Source organism: Callorhinus ursinus, unplaced genomic scaffold, assembly GCF_003265705.2.
Source record: "Callorhinus ursinus isolate GAN/ISIS: 27379988/994484 unplaced genomic scaffold, GSC_fseal_2.0 scaffold10, whole genome shotgun sequence".
NCBI classification, from domain to species: domain Eukaryota; kingdom Metazoa; phylum Chordata; class Mammalia; order Carnivora; family Otariidae; genus Callorhinus; species Callorhinus ursinus.
Genome location: NW_027397072.1, coordinates 2,188,560 through 2,194,771, shown reverse-complemented (window position 1 = coordinate 2,194,771; position 6,212 = coordinate 2,188,560).

Sequence of the window (6,212 nt, the reverse complement as noted above, 5' to 3'; positions counted from 1 at the left end):
GTGCAGAGACGGAGCGGGTTCTCGGGCATGGTGCCGCCGTGCAGAGAGAAAGCAGTACCTACGAGTCGAGGCAGATTCCATTCACTCCAGTCCCGGGTGGACATGTGCCTCTTTAGCTTCCGTGCTGTCCTCTTCTGTAACACCAGAACTCGGAGGGGGCTCCAGCTCGTCCCCGACCCTGTGCGGTGCCACTGCTCTGCACCTCGCGGTCCCAGGAAAGGCGAGAGGACTGTGATGTGTTGGTGTTCACAGAGTCTGGCGGTTTCCCAGGTACATGGCCCGCAGGCTGATCTGAAATGCTGCCCCGTGTGTGACCGCACTTAGCGGCTGTTCAGTCAGTCGGGCAGTCCATCCACTGACCATCCGTCCCCGCGCTCTGAGCCCAGTCTGCCTGTCCAGCCACGTCCCACGTCTCTGCAGTAAGGCGCACTCTGAGTGAACACTGCTGGCCCCTGTCTGCTTCAGGCCGCTGTCAGGCTACATGGCCTCTTCTTCGGACATGCTTTTCCTCCTCCACCTGGCACAATGCTGCTCATTCTCAGAAAACCGGCTCCAAGGTCCCCTCCTCTGGAGACTTCCCTGACCGACCACAGAGTCAGGCCCGCGTGGCTCCTTGAAGCCTTCTCAGGAGGGCGCCAGGTGCCCTGTTCCTGCCGATGTCGGGCTCCCCTGCCCGTGCTTGGGTGCTGGGCGGGCTCGCTGCTCCCCCAGGCTCATAGACGTGCAGGTTGGATCCACATTTCTTGGCTTGGCGCTCCCAGCCGCCAGCAGCCCCTAAGCCCTCCCAGCAGTACCGGCAGCGCAGGGAAGCTGGGCTCCCCATGCCCCTTCTCACACGCCTCTGCCCAGCGTGTGTTGAAAGAGTCGTGATACCACGGCAGGCTGTTGCAGCCTTGTCATTCCAATCCTGCATGCTCGTGCTGAGCTGCTGTGGCGTGCGGCCCAGCGCCGGGGACGGAGATGAGGGGCCCAGCGGGGGTGCAGCCCCTGCCTCCAGCGGCACGTGGGCACATGCAAGGGCTGGGCTGGGGCCACGGCGGCTACCCAGGCTGTACCGGACACCTGGTGAGGGGAGCACGACGCTCCTGTCGGGAGAGTGTCTGCAGTGGCTACGTCCCAGGGAGGCTAGCAAGCAAACAGAGACGTGAAAACGGTTGTAGCCGAAGAAGCCAGTGCTGGTTGTCTTAAGGGGGCTGCTCTGCAGATGCGGGGTGGGGGTGGGGAGGGCAGGGGAGGGCACATGGGCCAGGGCAGGGGGCACCCCTCCTGGCAGGCTGTGGGTGGGCAGGTGGTGTGGGCAATGGCGCCCGTTTCCTGCTGCTCACCGCCCTGGTGGATGTATCACGTTGGCTGGAAGGAGGTGCAGCAGCCCCTTCCTGCGCTCTTGCCCCTTTGCGGACTGGAAAGCATTTTCTCAAGTGTACCTGCTGGGGCCCCTGCACTCGGCCCAGCAAGCAGAGACACCCCATCCCACAGGTGCAGGGCAGGGGTTGGCAGCGCCGCCTCCAAGGCCTCATGGCAGCTACCATCCCGCCATGTGGGCATCCCCGGCGGGACCCAGACCTGCCTCCACATCTTGTTCGGGGTGCCTGTCACATAGCCCCGATAGGCTGAGCTCAGTCCTAGGGTTCTCCCTCGGCTCAGACCTGGATTCCATCTCCAACGTGTGGGGTCCTTGTGTGTTTGCCTGGGGGCTGCGAGCACCCACCATGGGGGCCCTGGTCCACCTTCCTTTGGGCCCCTGGGCCTGGGCTCAGCCACGGGCGGGGGCCCTGCTGTCACGCAGGGTGTGCACACTGTGCAGCACCCTGCCCACAAACACACAGGTTTCCTGGAGCTGCGGATGTCAGTCCTCCAGATGAGAGTGACAGGGGCACAGCACACACAGGAGCCTCGGGGCCGGGCTCACCGCGGGCTGTGTGGAGCTGGGAGTCATGGGGGCTCTGAGCAGGAGTGTCAGCCCCACACAGGAGGGAGGGTGAGAGGTAGGAAGCGTCTCTGGTCTCCTCAAAACTCCCGAGTCCTGAGATGAGGGCCGGTCCAGGAAGGGCACAGACTGCCTTTGAGCCGAGGGGCTGGGGAGGGAGGCCCTGGGGCGGTTTCAGGCACTAACTGGGGCGGCGTGGGGCTTACAGATACAGAGACGAGCAGGTGGCACGTGGTCAGGTCACTCTGCCCCAAGGAGGGCAGGTTGCAGGCTGTCCTCTGCAGGCAGCTTCCTTCTGTGCACACACACGTAGCTAACAGACATGATGCAATTCCTCCAGGTCTCAGATGAAGCCAACGAGCTTTCCCTGCGTCTCGCTGCATTCTGGATGTGCTCTCTCCGGAGCTGGCATGCCCCCCGGGTCCGCAGGAGGGGTGCCCAAGGGACAGCTGACTCCGGTGCCGTGGAGGCAAGCATGCACAAGCTGTAGATACCACCCAGAACTTTCTGGGCTCCTGCACTTCCAGAAGGAAATCCGCAGATTCATGGCAACTTGGCTTCTGTGCTCCTTGTAAACCCTTCAGTGAACCAGACGAGTTCACTGACCTCTTCACTCTGCCGCCGGTGCCGGAGATGGGCCCCGAGTCAGGGTGACGATTCAGTCTACTAAAAACTCCCCGCCCCCAGCAACATCGCGTGTGGGGAGCACTCCAGGCAAAAGGTGGATCCTGGGGTGCGGAGCAAGATGACGGAGGAGTAGGAGACCTGGATTTCGACTGGTCCCAGGAATTCAGCTGGATAGGGATCAAACCATTCTGAACACCTACAAACGCAACAGGAAACCGAAGAAGAGAGTAGCAACAACTCTCTGAACAGAGAAGCGACCACTTACTGGAAGGTAGGACGTGCGGAGAAGTGAATCCGAGGCGATATTCGGGAGGATAGACGGCGGGGGAGGGGGCCTCTGTCGGCCGCTTCTGGCAAGTGCTAGAGCCGCGGAGCACAAAATAGGACCTTTAAGAAGTCGGCTCCACGGAGGGACGTCGCTCCAGTGGCTAAGCGGGGGGTGGAACCCTCGCGGGACAGTGTGGACTCAGGATCCTCGGGGTCCCAGAAAGACCGGGGGTGCCTGAGTGCGGCAGAGCTCCCAGGGATCGGAGCGGGGAAGCCGGCTGCAGAGACGGAGCCGAGGCGCGGGCTCTCAGCTCGGGGTGGCCATAAACTGTGATCCGCGGCCCAGTCGGGCCACTGCTCCTCCAGCAGGGACCCAACAAGCGGCAGATCCGGGGAGACTCCCCTTCCTCCCCCGGGAGGAGCGGCGCGGGAGCGCACCGCAGGGATCTGCTGGGTTTGGAGACTCCGTGCGGGGTCGGGTGCCAGAGATAGAAACGCTCGGTCACAGGCCGGGTGAGCGCGGAGTGCGGCCGGAGACCGGGGAGACGGGAGTGACTGCTATTCTCCGGGGGCGCACTGAGGAGCGGGGCCCCGAGTTCTCAGCTCCTCCGGGCGGAGATTGGGAGGCCACCATGTTCACCCTGGTCCTCCAAAGCTGTACCGAGAGCTTGCAGGGAACAAAAGCTCCTGAGATCAAACCCGAGCAGCTTGCTTAGCCCGGACCGACAAGGGCGGGGCAATTCCGCCTCCGGCAAAGACATTTGGAAACCACAGCAACAGGCCCCACCCCCAGAAGATCAGCACGAACAGCCAGCAAGCCAAGACCAAGTTTACCGATCAAGGAGAACGGGAGAACTCCAGCGCTAGGGGAATACTGCACATAGAATTCATGGCTTTTTTACCATGATTCATTAGTTTTTCAAACTTAATTTTTTTAACTGTTTTTTTTTAATTTTTCTTTTTCCCCTTTTCAACCAACATCTTATCAATCCCTTTTTGAAAAAAAAATTATTTTTTATTTTTAGAGTCATATTCTATCCCTTCATAGTAGTTACCCTTATTTTTGGCATATATATATAAGTTGTACTCTCTTTAAAATTTTGAGATACAGTTTCTTCTAACAGATCAAAATATACCCTAAATCACTAGTGTATGGCTTTGTTCTAGTCTCCTGCCTGATCACAGTCTCTGCCTTTTTTTTTTAAATCTTCTTCTTTCTTTTCTCAATTCCTTTTCTAAAATCTTTTATAATTTATCAATTCCTTTTATAAAGATTTTAGAAAAGGAATTGAGAACAGATATTGTACATATATAAGTATTTCTACTTTAAAATTTTAGGAGGCACTTTCTTCTAACAGACCAAAATACACCCAAAATCTAGTGTGTGGCACTGATCTATGCACTACCCTGATCATATTTGATCATATTCTGTTTTCTTTTGTTTTGTTTTGTTCTGTTTTTGTTTGCTTTATCTTTTTCTTTTTTTCTCTCTCTCTTTCTTTTTTCTTTCTTTCCCATTCTTTTCCCCTGGTTTCAGGTCTTTTCTGATTTGTTTAGAGTATATTTGCTGGGGACGTTGTTAACCTGTTAGCAATTTGTTCTCTCATTCATCTGTTCTCCTCTGGACAAAATGACAAGACAAAAAAAATCACCTCAGCAAAATGAACAAGAGGTAGTACCGTCAGCCAGGGACCTACTCAATACGGACATTAGTACGATGTCGGACCTAGAGTTCAGAATCATGATTTTGAAGTTACTAGCTGGACTTGAAAAAAGCGTGGAAGTTATTAGAGAAACCGTTCCTGGAGAAATAAAAGAACTAAAATCTAACCAGATCGAAATCAAAAAGGCTATTGATGAGGTGCAATAAAAAATGGGGGCACTAACTGCTAGGATAAATGAGGCAGAAGAGAGAATAAGCAATATAGAAGACCAAATGATGGAAAATAAAGAAGCTGAGAAAAAGAGATTAAACAACTACAGGATCATGAGGGGAGAATTCGAGAGATAAGCGATACCATAAGACGAAACAACATTAGAATAATTGGGATCCCAGAAGAAGAAGAAAGAGAGAGATGGGCAGAACGTATATTAGAGCAAATTATAGCAGAGAACTTCCCTACTGTGGGGAAGGAAACAGCCATCAAAATCCAGGAGGCACAGAGAACCCCTCTCAAAATCAATAAAACTACGTCAACACCCCAACATCTAATAGTAAAACTTACGAGTCTCAGAGACAAAGAGAAAATCCTGAAAGCAGCTCGGGAGAAGAGATAGTAACCTACAATGGTAGAAACATTAGATTGGCAACAGACCTATCCACAGAGACCTGGCAGGCCAGAAAGGACTGGCAAGATATCTTCAGAGCACTAAACAAGAAAAATATGCAGCCAAGAATACTATATCCAGCTAGGCTGTCATTGAAAATAGAAGGAGAGATCAAAAGCTTCCAGGACAAACAAAAACTAAAGGAATTTGCAAACACGAAAGCAACCCTCCAAGAAATATTGAAACGGGTCCTCTAAGCAAAGAGAGAGCCTAAAAGCAGCATAGACCAGAAAGGAACACAGACAATATACAGTGACAGTCACCTTACAGGCAATTCAATGGCACTAAATTCATATCTTTTATAGTTACCCTGAATGTAAATGGGCTCAATGCCCCAAACAAAAGACACAGGATATCAGATGGGATTAAAAAACAAGACCCATCCATATGCTGTCTGCAAGAGACTCATTTTAGACCCGAAGACACCCCCACATTGAAAGTGAGGGGGTGGAAAACCATTTACCATGCTAATGGACACCAAAAAAGCTAGGGTGGCAATCCTTCTATCAGACAAATTAGATTTTAAAACAAAGACTGTAATAAGAGATGAGGAAGAACACTATAGCCTACTTAAAGGGTCTAGCCAACAAGAAGATCTAACAATTGTAAATATCTATGCCCTTAACATGGCAGCAGCCAATTATATAAGGCAATTAATAACAAAAGCAAAGAAACACTTTGACAACAATACAATAATAGTGGGGGACTTTAACACCCCCTCACTGAAATGGACAGATCATCTAAGCAAAAGATCAACAAGGAAATAAAGACTTTAAATGACACACTGGACCAGATGGACTTCACAGACATATTCAGAACATTCCATCCCAAAGCAACGGAATACACATTCTTCTCTAGTGCCCATGGAACATTCTCCAGAATTGATCACATCGTAGGTCACAAATCAGGTCTCAACTGGTACCAAAAGATTGGGATCATTCCCTGCATATTTTTCAGACCACAATGCTTTGAAACTAGAACTCAACCACAAGAGGAAAGTCGGAAAGAACTCAAATACATGGAGGCTAAAGAGCATCCTACTAAAGAATGAATGGGTCAACCA